Below are 17,061 nucleotides of genomic sequence, written 5' to 3' on the forward strand. Positions count from 1 at the left end.
AATTTAAATACTACATAGCAACTTTTATGGTTGCTTCGCATAAGTAGAGCTTTTGCTTCGCTTTGCACCAGACATTTGTTTTGGCATAAAAGATTGAATCATGCTTTTGTATGAGTACGTTCACATCGAAGCAAAACGCAGCAAGGCGGAGCAACTTGCATATTTTTACGCTTTGCCAAGAAACAGTCGCCAATTTTACTAGAGAAAAGCACCCAATGCTAAGTGTTCATTCTAGCATATACTTTTCTTTTTTCTGTCTTAAAGTATGAATTGTCAAGCAAAGCGAGGAAAGTTCTATACTGACAAAATTCATGTGTGTGATATGTATAAGTACTTGCTATGAAATAAAAATACAGCGCAAACCCAAACCCAAAATTTTCGCCTTGTTTTAGAAGGGAATCATGCTACGTTAAGGGGTTAGGGGTAGTCAGAATTTTCAAAAAATTATTCTTTTTTTTTTGCATTTTCGTTAAGTGTAATATCTTAAAAATATTATCTGCAAATTTCACGTTGATCCGATAATTAGTTTTTGAGTTATTCGATAAATAATTAAGAGAGCTCGGGCACTTCAAAGCGCTAGTGTGAAACTTTAAACGCGTTTTTCTCAAAACTATGTTTTTTGAACTGGTGACAACTGTAACTCGAAAACCGCTAGGTAGATTTTAATGAAATTTATACAGCTTTTAGAATACATAATAAACTTGGGCCTTATCGAAGGATTTTTATTTTTTCAAAAATTTCGATTTTTCAAGACCAATTAACTGTTGATTTTTTCCAAAAATTTAGAAAAAAATTTCCTGAGGCCTCCATTTTGTTAATTTTTGAAAAAACAAAAATTCCTTCAATCAGGCCCAGGACTATCTATTTATAAAACTAATTTTTTCTGTTCGAATAATTTTAGATGAATCTCCAAGGACTTATGGTTGTCACCGCAAGTACCTTTTTTCGGAACAGGGTCAATACAAACAACTATAACTTTGGAAATTAAATTTTTTTTTTTGAAATTTTCGTGACTTCAAGTAAACACATTCTATAATATGCCATATTACTACTTTTGTAAAATAACCCGATTTAATAGCAAAGAAAAATACTGAAAATTGTAATTTTTTCGTGCCTCTGACTACGCATAACCCCTTAAGCGGACGCTCCCTTGGACGGACGCGGACACTGTTTTATTACGAAATATCTCCCATGAGCGGACAACTCTCTCTTCAACTTCACCATTTGTCTTGCTTTATTCAGTTTTTAAATCATTGGTCGGCAAACGCATACAACCATAATTTAATGGACAAAAAGAAAAGCTATTAGTCATTGCAAAAGCGGCCCGCCCGAGAGCTTTTAAACACATACAAATTGCCGATTGACCAGTCGATTGGAACTCGTGGATGACAACAAAAATTATGACAGAGTGGTTACGACAACTTGACACAAAATTCTCGCAACAGGAATATTATTTTATTTTTAGATAATGCTGCCTCTCATCCCAGAGATAACTGCCTGACAAACATAACTTTGGAGTTTCTACCTCCTAATACAACATCCACATGCCAGTCCTTGGATTAGGACATAATACAAAATTTTAAAGTCATATACAGAAACTTCATTATAAAAGATATGCTATCAAATATGGATGCAGCTAAATCCGCATGAGAGGAATATTTAAATATTGATAACGTTGCATACACAGAAAATTACAGTATTGAAATTGATTACCAATGCTGGGGAGGACCTAAGTGATTCTGATGAGAAGGTAGCTGTGGAAGACATGGATCTAATTAGTAATTATCATGAAGCATTCAAACAAATTTCTCGCTTGAAAACGTTTGCTAAAAGTGATGTTGTTGTATATCAACAACTAACATGTTTAGATATTCGTCTTGTGGAAAATAAAAAAAAGGAAGCAAACCAACCTAAAGCAATCAACAATCCGTACATTTTTTCAACAACAAAACTAATTTTAAATTGTATATATGGACTAATATCTAATACTAATTTCATACAAGTTTATGATTTAAGGATTGGAACTTCTAATACATGAATACTTTAATAATAAAAATGTATTATAAAATGTTTTGAAATGTATTAACATATTTATTTCCTGAGTGGAGGGAACATTCTACATATTTGTTTTTTTGTTTTTAATGTTCCTCAAAACGCTCTATTGGGCGGACATCTCCCTTAGGCGGACAACATCGCTGCGACCGTCAGTGTCCGCTTGAGAAAGCTTTCACTGTATATATTAAAAATAGTGACAAAATTAAACTTATTTAAGTATATTAGATAATTTGAAAAGAAAATTCCCAAAAATAAATAAATAGGAGTATAATAATTTTTGGAATTCAGCGCCATCGTAAATAATATACAGTATTCTATGAATTTTGTTCAATAAGGGTAATGTTAGTATAATATGAATTTTAATTGACGTATTACACCCAACGCTTTGTATAGGTATGACGTTATAAGTGCATTTATTAAGCATTTGAAATTTTCCAATTTATAGCTTCCTAGAAAATTTTGGACAACGCTCAAAAACATTTCCAGGCGACTTTTTCCTGATCATCCAGTTTTTCTTCAAAGCTCTTATCCTTTATAAGTTGCGATATTTATACCCTCATTAATTTTTGCCTCACTGAGATTGGTTAACTTCTGCTTCAGAATTTAAGGCTTTGACATAGAAACTTCGGCAAGATGGGACTGTTGGCTGAAGACAAGTTTGGATACGGTGGAGTGTGTTTAGACTTAATTGTAATGCGTTTTATTTGAGTCAAACGATAATAATAATCATTTACATGACCCCGCACGATCCGGTCTGAATCCTATATGGTGGCTAAGGGAAATTTTTGTAAAAATTTTATCCATTTATGCACAATGATAAACTGACCAATATATGTGGCATAAATTCAACTGGAAGTTCGAAAATTTTTTTTTAGGCATATGACGGCTAAGAGAAGTATTAACTCTATTCAAGTCATTTTTGACACACTAGTATATTGTTGTCAAAGGAAAAATTTTCTCGAGATTCAATAAAACATCTTATAAATTGACCGATATTTTGACAAAAAGTTAGCCTTAGGCCATATATACGGTATGTGGGGCCTTGAGTAGTTACGGCCCGGTTTTAGACTCGAAATGGCATATCTCATTACTAATTGTTCAAAGTTTTATCCCAATATATTTATTGGTGTTCGATTTGTGTGGTGGAAAGTGAAAGAATCATATGGAATTTAAAATTGCGCTATATGGGAAGTAGGTATTATTGTAGTAGTTGCCGTTCGATTGCGACCATTTTCAAATGTGAACGGTGCCAACCGATCGTCTGATTTCGACGCAGCCCCTATAAATCCCTCTTATATGATCCTAAGTGTGAAGCCAACACAATGCGCAACATACAAAAGAGGCTTTCTGGATCACCCAAACTCTGTGGAGCTTTATAGCACCAAGTAAGCCAATGTTTAATTAAGGAATGATTGTGTATTTTTGCTAAATGAGATTAAGAAACATTTTTACAGCAATTGTAATTCTTTTATACGCTAGTCAATCCCTCTTGCATAATAATGAAAACCGTAATATCACAAAAAAGTTTACGTTTGACAACATTATGTCGATAATGTCAAGTGCAATTGAGTTGAAACCCATAATGGAGGATTTATTTTGTATTCACCATTCCCCATCCTTTGGTAATTGTTAACGTTACGGTATACCTAAGGCGTTCTATTGCATTTGGATAAAACTTAAAGGCAGCGTTGTGTTTCATTTTACATTTTTTTTGCTAAAGCCCAAGAAGGTGGCGAATGGATGTAAAGGTCGCTTTAGATTTCCTGAGCCAAACGCATGTGTCGACGAATTGTCACTTAGTTTTATCTACTTAACTTTTCTGTGTATATTTAGAACATAAAAAGCATTTGTGGTAGGGGCACGTGTCAACCTGTGCTAAGAACACAAAGTGCTTTCTACCTGTTTCCTGAAACACTTCCTTCCGCAGCTGAATTGTTACATCATTTAGGGCAAGCAGGTCGTGTCTGGCATTCTTTAACGTAACTCGGCTTACTTACTATTGCCATTGTGCCACCGCCAGCAAGCATATTTACAATTATTCAGATGTGGCGTATACGTTACTAATAGACTATGTCTTTTCAGTTGAATATGCCCCCATCATTCTTGTGCATTAAGGTAGTATGCGAACACACGAAAAATACATCGTGCTTCCCTACCAAATTTTAAATTCGCTTCGTGCTCCTGCTCGTCGATTTGTTAAGCTTTATTGTGACACAGCGGAACTGGTTCAAGCTAACCTCTAATATGCCTTTAATACCCTACCTACCAGTCCAAGCAACAACATGATCCCGGCACGTTTTGTTTTTCTTTCTGTGGGTGCAGCGCTAAATGAATGATAAATGAACGAATGTCAAATAGTAAAAATATTGATGACGGAAAAATTAAAAGCATAAAAACGCAAATAAAAATCATAGCCTTCAGTGTATTTTTGTAGGGTGCGTTGCCATTTGTCTTTGATCGTTATTCTAACCCACAGTATAGTCTAATCGAAACTACATCAATTTTAGCAGAAACAACCAAAATATATTTCCAGGTCAAATACCTTTTTATCGTTTATTTCATACTTGTATTAACTATTAAGGAAGTTGACTTATTCACGAATCCTTCATGAAATGAGAGCTTAACGATTCAAAACTTGCTTTTTATTTCATCTACCTATTATTTCATAGTAACAGGTGTATGCTGGGGTTTTTTTTTGCGTTATATATAGATTTCAAGAAACATAAAGCCTGCTGATTTAAAAAATGTGATGTTTTGAGTGAGATTTTTTAATTGAAAATTAGGTACTTAATATTGTAATAAAAAACAAGAAGAAATAATGAATAGCTCATACACTGATCGACATATTCGGTATAAGGTTTGTTAGAAAAAAGAAAATAATTATATGTATTACATATATGGTAGGTTGATTTGACCCAATAACTATTGTCATGTCACGTACTAAAAGATTTTCCCTGGGTTTCATTAAGGTGCCTTACATAAATCAACAATGACATGGAGTAGAGACAGCGGGATGTTCGAAAATACTGATATTAGTTATATGGGGGCTATGTCAAGTCTTCGCCCAATTTTATGTAGGCACAAATATACACTGTTGCAAGTAGAACACGCGTTGTAATTTCCATTGAGATAATTCAAATATTGGCCTATATATGCGGTATAAAGTCCCCCGTAAGTTCGAAAATCTTTGTAATATGTATATGGGAGCAAGGGAAGTACTGGCTCAATTCAATCCATTTTAGACATTCAGACATGCTATCATCAGGAAAGAGTTTTCAATGTCTTTGATGCATTCAGTTATTTATTTCTCAATTTTAGTAGTTTTTAACAAAACCGTTATATGGGGAGTTGGATGATAACACCGAACCGATTTTAGCTATTTTAACACTGACATAAGAAGTGTCAAAAACATTTGCCTTGGATATCACTTAAATTTACCCAAGACAAATGTTTATTTATCTTTATTGGTTTGGAAGAAATATACATAAAACTTATTATAGGGTGGGAACACGTCCACTTTTTAAATTTTTTCAAACCACAGGCGTCCCTCCTTAATTCCATTCTTTGTACCAAATTTGGAGGAAGGGGTCATGTGAAGAAGTTCACGCAAGTGAGGAAAGTTCTCTGATCGCCATTCACTTCAGAGTGGCCAGAACCGATTCTTTTATATATAGCTCAAGCAGCTCACGACTTCCGGTCTTTGACCAAGTATCCTCTGGGTAGCCTAAGAACATCCGTTTGAAGGCGAGCTAAAGTGAGAAGGCGAAACATCCCCTACATAGGGTTAAGCGCTTGGTTTGGCACCCGCCACGTAAAAAAACACCCCCAATGAAAAGAAGCAACAAGCCTCGGATGAGTGACCCCCCTTTTGATGACGACCATGGCAAACGAAATAAGGACTACGAATTGAGGGCATGCACCTGGAATGTCCGGTCCCTAAATTGGGAAGGTGACGCTGCCCAGCTGGTTGATGTCCTCGTTAGAGTGAAGACTGACATCACCGCTTTCCAAGAAATGCGATGGACGGGACAAGGACTGAGACGAGTAGGTCCTTATGGCATTTAGTTCAGTGGCCATATGAAGGAGCGCAAATTTGTTTTGGGATTCGTGGTGGGGGAAAAACTCCGTCGCCGAGTACTGTCATTCACCTCGGTGGATGAACGTCTAACCATCCGCATGAAAGCGAAGTTCTTCAACATATCGCTGATTTGTGCCCACGCCCCGACGGAAGAAAAGGACGATGTGATCAAAAATGCCTTCTCTGAGCGCTTGGAGCGCACCTATGAGAACTGCCCCCGCCACGATATCAAAATCGTGCTTGGTGACTTTAACGCCAGGGTGGGCAAAGAAGGTATATTTGGCACTACGGTTGGTCAATTCAGCCTCCACGACGAAATATCCGCAAATGGATCGAGGCTGATCGACTTCGCCGGGCCCGAAATATGGTTATCTGTAGTACTAGATTCCAGCATAAGAAAATTCATCAAGTCACCTGGCTGTCTCCGAATCCAAAAACTACCAACCAGATCGATCATTTTGTGATAGACGGAAAACATGTCTCCAGTGTCTTAGATGTGCGTGCGCTTCGAGGTCCTAACACGACTCGGACCACCACCTTGTTGCAGCCAAGATTCGCACCCGTCTCTGTTCTACGTCGAGAAGCTGCAATAACAACAGACAGCCGAACGATTTTCTACTCGGCTGCACTCCTGCTCTCTGAGAGCACTCGTCAACAACTCGGTATAAGGGAACTGTGGGACGGTATTTCAAGCTTCTTACGTACAGCTGCAACCGAAACCATTGGTTTTCGGAAAACGCAAAAGAACAGCTGGTACGACGAGGAGTGCCGTGTTGTAGCGGAGAGAAAACAGGCTGCCTACCTCGCAACGTTAAGATCGAGCACGAACGTGGAAAGCGATTTGAACGAGTGTTTGGCACCACCAACAATGTCAGCGTGGAAATCCAAGGCGATAAAACTCTTGCCAACAGGTGCTACTTCGGACTGAGTAGTCAATTGAGAAGTAAAGTCCTCTCTCGACAAACTAAAACCAAACTCTATAAGTCACTCATAATTCCCGTCCTGGTATATGGTGCAGAGGCTTGGACGATGACAACAACTGATGAGTTGACGTTGCGAGTTTTCGAGAGAAAAGTTCTGCGAAAGATTTATGATCTTTGCGTATTGACCACGGCGAATATCGCATTCGATGGAACGATGAGCTGTACGAGATATACGACGTCATTGACATAGTTAAGCGAATTAAAAGACAGCGACTACGCTGGCTAGGTCATGTTGTCCGAATGGACGAAAACACTCCAGCTCTGAAAGTATTCGACACAATACCCGCCGTGGGAAGCAAAGGAAGAGGAAGACCTCCACTCCGTTGGAAGGACCAGGTGGAGTAGGACCTGGCTACGCTTGGAATATCCAATTGGCGCCACGTAGCGAAAAGAAAAACGACTGGCGCGCTGTTGCTAACTCGGCTATAATCGCGTAAGCAGTGTCTACGCTAATTAATAAGAAGAGTACCAAATTTGAGTTCTGTATCTTAAATTACAGCATAGTTATAGCACTTTGTACGTTTTCGGAAAATGATCCGTGGCATTGTTTTGATTACGCCCATCTACGAACTCGAGCTTGCTGTTTTGCAAAGGAATAGTTGTAAAAATCTCAATTTTTTAAATAAGTTACAGCTTGCACAGACAGACAGGCGGACGGACGCATAGACAGGCATTTGGATTTCTCGTCATCCTGATCATTTATATAATATATACGTAACACTATATCCATCTCGATTAGTTTTGGATGATACGTACGTTGGTGAACAAACCTATTATACCCTGTAAGAAGATGTTGCAAGATTATAACAATAGTGGCGGAAAAAGTTGGTTTGTAAAATATAAATAACACCAAAGCTTGGTTTTTTGAATTTTTAGGTGAAAAAGGGAATATACAAAATTTATATGTCTTTTCATTATCTATCGGAAATTGAGATAAACTGTTTTAACTCTTAAAAATTGAATCACGTCCCTCCACAGCCATTTTAGAAACAAAATACCATAATACATACAAGGTGCGTTCCAAAGAAAACAGGACTTTTGGATCTAGCGCCCCTGGTAGCGCCATCTATATGTCGACTGGTGGGTTAGAATCTTTATCGATTGTCCAGTGTCTAGTATTGGAAGCGAAAATGAGCTTCGAACAAAGAGCCAACATTAAAATTTGTGTTAAAATTGGTAAAACTTTTACCGAAACGTTTCAATTGATGAAACAAGTTTGTGGCGACAATTTCATATACCGCAGCAGGGTGCACGAGTGGTTTCAACGTTTTCAAAGTGGTCGTGAGGACATAAATGATGATGGAAATGGAATTGAACATCTGCAAAACATCGTTTTATCGTATTTTGACCGAACATTTGGGCTTACGAAAGATGTGTGCATGGTTAGTTCCGCACAAATTGACTGACGACCAAAAATTGCTCAGATCGATCGATGTTTGTGACCGATTATTTGGCCATAAATTACATTTTAAGCATTAACCACTCACCGTATTCCCTTTTCGGAAAAATGCATTTGCCCATAAAAGGAAAGCGTTATGCAGACGTAGAGGCCATCCAAAAGGCTTGTACCGGCATACTGGCGGCCAACGAGCTAAAACACTCGTTCGACATGATTTTGGACCGTCAGTGGCGTAGCTACAACTTCGGGCGCCCGGAGCCAAGGATGTTCTGCCACCCCCCTTTATCTGCCTACCTACAAGTTTCATGAGGTGGTTCGAACAAAAGTGAATTTTTACAAAATATCTTCGATATTAAGTATGTATATAAAATTTAGGAACTAGAAGCCACACAACTTCTGAAGTTCCAAAATTCTCACAATTGGGTTTTTGAGGAAATTGATAGTAAATTTAGAAGACATCTTATTAAAAGCCATAGAAAAAACCGATTTTCGTCCTATAACTTGTACACTTTTGACACAATTTGCAGGAATTTTTGCCCGAATTGGAGTTTTTAAATACCATTTTTGAAAATTTGGAGAAATAAAAGTATTTGTTACATTCAAAAGGGTAACTGTGAGAGTGAAACGTCGCTAGACAAAGCTAGAAAAGTGCATCTTTAAGTTCTATCACTATTTTTAAGAAAGACATATGCCAAAAGATATAAGACAAATCCAAAGACTAATTCGAGTAAAAATTAATATTTTTCATTGTTATTCAGATTATTACATTGGGAGTGTACAGCTCTTTATCTTTTATAATACATTTTGTAAAAAAATTTGTTGAAGTATTTTTCTGAATATTAAAAAACAGTGAAGATCGTTTTGCCGCCCCCAAGATGTTGCGCCCGGGGCGACGGCCCCCTATATACGTGACACATTGACCCGCATTTTCGGTCAAGAGTCAACTATAGGTACTGGGCTCTAAGTATTCGGTACCTAGGAGCTTAATTATTTGATTTAAACAATTCTTGGTCATAAACTGACACACACTAAAGACATTATTCGTGTAAAATTTTATCCCGTTATATTAATATCTTGCCGATTGTTGTCAGATTTAGTCTATTTTCACACTGTGACATAAGATGTAAGAAGAATTCACACCTTAAAGCTCTCTGACATCATGTCAGTGGTAAAATTTAATGTCTGTTATTGATTTATCGTGCTTTTAGTAGTTTTGAACAGTACTGTTATGTGGGGAGTGAGGTGGGTTATCCTCCGATTTCGTCCCTTTTCACACTATCGGTAGTTCTTATAAGAATTGAGCTCAGGTGGTTTAGGAAATATGTACACTGTGATCAAATTGAAAGGTGAATTTTTAATTTTTACTTTTCGTGTTTTTCGAATAGGTAAATTTTTTTCTGTAAGTGGGTAGTACTGTTAGTGACAACTATGCTAAATTTCACGTCAAAATATTCATTAGTATTTGAGATACGCGTCGTTTTGCGATGCTCTAAAAGTGAATTCATCGATTTTTACTGTATCTGAATTTATTGAACAAAGAAGTGCTATAATGCACCATCTCATACTGCATTGGTTATTCGTGATCATTTCGCCACATTTTCAACTAATATCGTGCCGCAACCACCACATTGCCTGATTTACCTTCATCTAACTTCTGGCTATTCAGCAAATTCACATGATCACTCAGGGGACACTGTTTCGACTCAATTAAGGAAAAGGTTAATCGAAGAAGGTAATTTTCTGATGGCCATCACGACAAAAGATTTTTCCAATGGCTATTATGACTGACAAATTCGTTGCCATAAGTGATTTGCATCGGGAAGGTATTACTTTGAAAGATGCAATGGACAAAATTCAATTTGATCACAGGAGATATTAAACTTTTAGAGGGCGGGGCCACGGCCACTTTTTTAAAAAGTTTTGCCCACAAGAGCCCCTTGCTGCTGCGATCCTCTGTACCAATTTACAGCTTTATACCTTGATTTAGTGCTTAGTTATGGTACTTTATATGTTTTTTGTTAATGGCGATTTGTGGCCGTGGCAGTGGTCCGATTAGTCCCATCTACGAACTGAAAAGGAACCCACATACCAAGTTTCATCCAGATATTTCAATTTTTACTTAAGTTACTGTTTGCACGGACGGACGGACGGACGGACATACAGACAGTCAACCGGATTTCAAGTTTTATCGCCATTCTGAACATTTATATGTATACATATAACTCTATATACTTGTATATCTCGCTTAGTTTAAGGTGATACGTACAACCGTTAGATAAACAAAACTATAATGCTCTGTAGCAACTGGTTGCAAGAGGTTACAAATTCTGGTGCAACTACAAAAGGTTTAAGGGTACCCACACGTATTAGCATTGACAAACGGCAGCGTTAATCCGGATTAACTGCATTAATCTGGAGTTAGTGTAGATAACTCCGTTGCTAACTTCCTGTTAATCCTCAAAATTTTAGAGAGCATTTTCGTTGGCAACATTGTTAAAAATGGCTCGTTGTAATCAATGTTAATGAAAACAAGCTGCTTTTCAAATTTTGAATAGTAAAACAAGAAATTTTATATTATGATGTTATGTTATGATGTAGATTTAAAAATAATGTGTTTATATGTTTTTGTAATAAAAAATGGTTTTGAAAAAATTGGTCGGCTAACAACCGCAATGTTTATCTTCTATTCATTTTCATTGAAAATATTATAAAAATGACAATCAGCTGTTTACGAGAATCTTAAACTCTCATAGCTGCCGTCTGTAACCTACAAATTTGGATTTTATTAATCCGAATTAACGCTGCCGAAATGTTTGTACGATAAACAAGATACCTTTTATTTCAATCGCGTGTATATAAATAATCGCAGTGGTCAATTTTCTTCATTTCTAGGAATCGTACAAAAAAACGACCCTACTTCCTCTTTCTGTTTATTTCCTTCACTGAACATGACTGAACCCTTTTTAGTTTCAATAATTTTTGTTAATATGTATATTCCGTCTAAAAGAGAAATAAGCATTGCAAAACCAAAACGAAGTATAAAATCCCATACGAAATATAAAATCAAAACATAAATTGTTTATTGACCATTTTCTCTTGTGCATGTGAGTACATTATAGTCATTCAAAAGTCTACTCTCCGTTCCTTATGCATTTGACAGGCTTTCGTTAATTTCTGACAGTAACATACGGCAGCGTATGCATATTATAGTTAGGCCTGTAGAGAAAAGCATTGACAAACTGAGTTAAGGAAGGATACTGAAGGTTCAAGGGTGAATATGCAGTTACAAGATAAGAAAATGTATGCTTATGTGACATATCCCTTTTAGTTTTTCTAAAGTACCTGAATATATATTACTACTTTTTTAGAAAGTTTTAGTATTTCGAAGAATTAGTAATCGATAATCCGAATTTTATGTATTTTCATATTTGAAGAAAATATCTATAGTATTACAAAGCTCTTTTCACAAATGTGAAGTAACATTGTACTGAGTCAGCTGTGTTACAGTTAGTTTTTTAAAGCCTTTTCTCTTTTTATACCCTGAACAGGGTATATTAAGTTTGTCACGAAGTTTGTAACACCCAGAAGGAATCGTCGGAGACCCTATAAAGTATATATATAAATGATCAGTATGTCGAGCTGAGTCGATTTAGCCATGTCCGTCTGTCTGTCTGTCCGTCTGTCTGTATATATACGAACTAGTCTCTCAGTTTTTAAGATATCGTTTTGAAATTTTGCAAACGTCATTTCCTCTTCAAGAAGCTGCTCATTTGTCGGAACGGCCGATATCGGACCACTATAACATATAGCTGCCATACAAACTGAACGATCGGAATCAAATGCTTGTATGGAAAACTTTCACATTTGACAAGATATATTCACGAAATTTGATATGTGTTATTTTCTAAGGCAAAAATATAATCTCCGAAAAAATTGTTCAGATCGGTTAACTATAGCATATAGCTGCCATAAAAACTGAACGATCGGAATCAAGTGCTTGTATGGACAACTTTCACATTTGACAAGATATATTCACGAAATTTGGTATATGTTATTCCCTAAAGCAACAATATAATCTCCGAAGAAATTGTTCAGATCGGTTAACTATAGCTGCCATACAAACTGAACGATCGGAATCAAAAGCTTGTATGGAAAACTTTTACATTTGACAAGATATATTCACGAAATTTGATATATGTTATTTTCTAAGGTAACAATGTAATCTCCGAAGAAATTGTTCAGATCGGTTAACTATAGCATATAGCTGCCATACAAACTGAACGATCGGAATCAAGTTCTTGTATAGACAACTTTCACATTTGGCAGGATATATTCACGAAATTCGGTATATGTTATTTTTTAAGCCAACAATGTAATCTCTAAAAAACTTGTTTACAACGGATTACTATAGCATATAGCTTCCATACAAACTGAACACATAGTTACTAACAGAAATGCACCTGTGAAGGGTATTTAGCTTCGGTGCAACCGAAGTTAACCTTTTTTCTTGGTTATTTCTGAAATTTAATTTTTCATTTCCCACTGCTTGCACGGATATTTGTTTAACCGCTGAGCTGCCCATTTGCCTCGCAATTGCTCAACTGCCGATGGATTGTCTGAGCAACCGAGCAAACGAAGGCAGCAGGTAGCGCAGAAATTACATGTATTCCAACAACAAAATTTTTTAGTTTGCCAGCCACTTTTGCAATTTGAATTAAAAAAATTGATTTCTCTTTACTCCGCTTTATATTATGTTTGTACTTCACACGCTAAGCGGCTTCCGTGTGTTTTTTATTGTACATATTTTTCTTGCACCTCAGTATGCCTTATTGTCTGACTAACTTCCAAACCTATTTTAGTTAGAGATGTCGGCAAAAGAAATTGAAAACAAAAAAGAAATAAAATGAAGTGAGTTTATCCATTTATGCGTTTTTCGCGGTCAGTCAATCTTTTGTGTGTAGCATCACACGTGTTGTATCAATGTGGGCCGGCCCGAAGCTGAATTGAAACCGCCACAATCACACTTTATTTGAACATCGCTATATGGCAAACTAACAAACTATTACATAAGTGGGGTATTCTACAGACACGGGTCTGTGATATGTAGAAATATTGATATGAATCGGCAATCTGCCATGCTCAAGCATAATCAGAATAGTGATAATCACCACCCAAATAGGTATAGACAAATTGTTAAAGAAAATAAAGGGAAACCAAGAATCTGCATTAAAAAAGTTGCAATTTTCATTTCGCCTTATCAACATTCCTCATCACTGAATCGGCGCCAATTCCGGCTAAGCTTGATTCCGTGTGGCGTTGAGGGGCAGTCGCTACGCTTTTAGAATTTTCCGTCATTGCTTTCGTTTGCATTCAAATTTTGATGCTTTTTATTTACAGTGGACCAATAAAGTTTACATACACCTAGTTCTATTGAATTACGACACGTTTATTTGTTTTAAAATGAATAAATTTTTCTATCCACATCAAGATATGTATGTATATTTAACAATAAGTAAAGCATATCAAAATATTTTTTTTTTACACAAATAAAAAAAATTAATGCTAAAGCTAAAAATTGCCCTAATTCATATCAAAAAAGTTTACGTACACCAATGATTATTTATATAAATCAAAAGTAATTACAATAGTTTCAGCGGTTTTTGGCCTACATAGTGTTGCAATTATTGTCCCTACACGTCGACGCATGCTCCCCACTCAATTTCTAGTATAATTTCCGCATATTTAACTCACTAAGTCGATTATCCAGTTTTTTGGCTTTATTTTGATGAAATTCGATGTTTTCGAATACGATTTTCCAAAAAGTTTCAGATATTTTAAATAGGATTAATGTCTGGTGATTGCGGGACCTATGGAGTTATTTTTAAATTGTAATAAGGATTACATGATCGGCGAAATAATCACGTACCACAGAAAAGAGGAGCATCTGAAATGTTTGTAGCAACCTGTAAGCTGAGTGACCACGAGATTATACTTACTCCTTACTACTTAAGTTCTATTACAAGTTCAAGCCGTTATATATATGAAACTATAAAACATCTTCAAACAAAGCATGCTTTATTTCCTAGTGAATATATTAAAGTAGTGATGTACAAGTTTTTATTCGAAAAAGTCTGCTTTAGCTTATTAACGACGCTGCTAGAACCGGGAATACTTTAGTATACCGTCTCAGGATTTCGGGAATAAAATGGATACGGTCGTATAGAGGAGACTCTCCAGATCAAGAATATATATAGTTATAGCTGCAGGAAGCTTATAGTTTTCAAGATATTCGCGTTTAAAGTTGAAAATTAGCAATAGTTTAATTACATATTTTCTATATATTTATATTCTTAAATGAAACACAATCTTTAGTGTCACAATAAGAACTGGTTTTCTTTATTTTCTTACATTATCACTAAGCATAAATAACATAGAGCTTATTCTAATTTCTCTTATTATTAAATATTATGCTACCACGATAAGTTCTCTTAATACTCTTATATTTAATGTTGTTGTAGCATCATACATACTATGTATGTATGTATGTAAGTATGTAAGTATGAAAGTATGCATGTATGTATGTATGTAAGTATGTATGTATGTATGTATGCATGTATGTATGTATACATTACTATATAAGTATACAATTAATTTTGCACTTATATTTTTCACTTTTATATCCACTAGTACTTCACTCGTTCGTTTGTAAACATTTATTTTAAATTATATGTTAGAAACCCAGTTTTAATTAAATTTTTAACTTATTGTTAAAATTTATTTACTTAAAAATAACGAAAGAGCTACAAACTGTCAAATAATCAGTGTTACCTTATCGACATCATTTGTAAAATAACTAAACGAAATAAAGTAAACAGATTATACCCCAAATACGAGAATCAACAAACTATAAAAAAATAATCCTGGTCGGTCAAACACCGGGGTGTATCAGATTTTTTTCGCGTTGAACTACTTTTTTCGTGGGTGGCCTTCGGCCGCGCTTCAAAAATTTGTTTCGCTAGAACTCCTTTTTACATAGGCGGCCTTCAGGCCGTTAAAATTTTTTTATGTATTTTTTATTGTTTATCAACGATAATGTTTCCTGTATTTAAGTTATAATGTTTCTTTCTATTTTTTTTGTTAGTTTGTAAAATATTTTAGTATGTATTAATATTTACAAACTGTCAAATAATCAGTGTATTTGACAGTTTGTAATTCATTTGTTTTTCTTAAGTGAAAAATATAAGTGCAAAATTAATTTTGTGTATAGAAAATATGTAATTAAAATATTGCCAATTTTCAACTTTAAACGCGAATATCTCGAAAACTATAAGCTTTCTATAACTATATATATTATTTTAAGACAGATTGTAAATTTAACTTGAATAAAATATATATATATATATATATATATATATATATATATTATTGATCTGGAGAATCTCCTCTATCTGACCATACCCATTTTATTTGCTTAACTGCATTACAAGCCTTCTAAAATATCTCGCTGACACACTTTTGCCCTAGTTTTAACCATTTTTCATAGGAGGACTCTAGCTAAACCATTACAGCAGTATTATATATGTTTATACCAAATATTAATAAGGTCAACAACTTTAAAGATTCAATTTGGGAATTTCAACTTGATTTCTATGTAAACAATTTTGGACATATTGCTGTCATTGCTGCAAGTAGCGCTTGAGTGGTGCTTCATTGATATCTGTTTGCGACATCTTTTATTAGTGGAGTGATTTTCCTTGAGAGAACCGAACCGGATCTGCATGTGATTTGCAATTTCATGTCACATGACACGTAAAGATACGTCTCGTCCCAGATGGCGATTGCGTTAAACTTTCATATACATACATACATGTATGTGTATAAGTGTTTGTGTGAGCTTTACAACACTTTTGTCCTTACAGCATCCTACCTCTCGATGTCACCATGCCGCTAATGTTGCAATTGGCGTTGCGTGCAACTGTCATTGATTTGCTGCTATACGAGTAATACAAATGGATATGCCGTTCGTTTGGATATGGACTTCTTTATCATGTCAGTGCGGTGAATGACGCAGCTGTCACTGTCTGTTTTGTTCCCATTCCTTACTGAAGCATTTTTGTTTACGAAAGTGGGGCTGCAATTTCATCATTATTTCGCTTCTCTCTCTTCGCCTTCGTTTGTTAAGTGTTGTTGGCGAAAAACGAATAAGTTTTCGCATTTTGTTGGTTATTACCATTGTTACCGATATGTCTTGGACAGTTTGAAGTTAATTGGTGGGAGTTCAAAAATTGGTTTCAAAGTATTGTGGCCAGCGGATTGCATGAGAAAAACTAGAACCAATGTACGGTAAAATCAGACGTTGGTAATATATAAGTACGTCTATTTCAACCAAACTCCTTTGTTTCTATTCGGTAAATGGGACGCAAGTTAAGTCAAGTCTATTGCATTAATGTACATATGTACATAAGTACATTTTCAAGTCTAACAAAAAGCATCTCTATTGATTATATTAAATTTTTTTGGGATACACTTAAAACACCGAAATTCAA

The 17,061-nt window shown here is 35.5% G+C and overlaps 1 protein-coding gene across 1 annotated transcript in view; it reads right to left on the bottom strand.

The window, feature by feature from the left end:
- LOC120781985 (matrix metalloproteinase-2-like) overlaps window positions 1-17,061 on the bottom strand; it is a 204,892-nt gene that overhangs the window by 160,290 nt on the left and 27,541 nt on the right. The window lies entirely within an intron of this gene.

This window comes from Bactrocera tryoni, unplaced genomic scaffold (genome assembly GCF_016617805.1).
Source record: "Bactrocera tryoni isolate S06 unplaced genomic scaffold, CSIRO_BtryS06_freeze2 scaffold_826, whole genome shotgun sequence".
NCBI lineage: Eukaryota > Metazoa > Arthropoda > Insecta > Diptera > Tephritidae > Bactrocera > Bactrocera tryoni.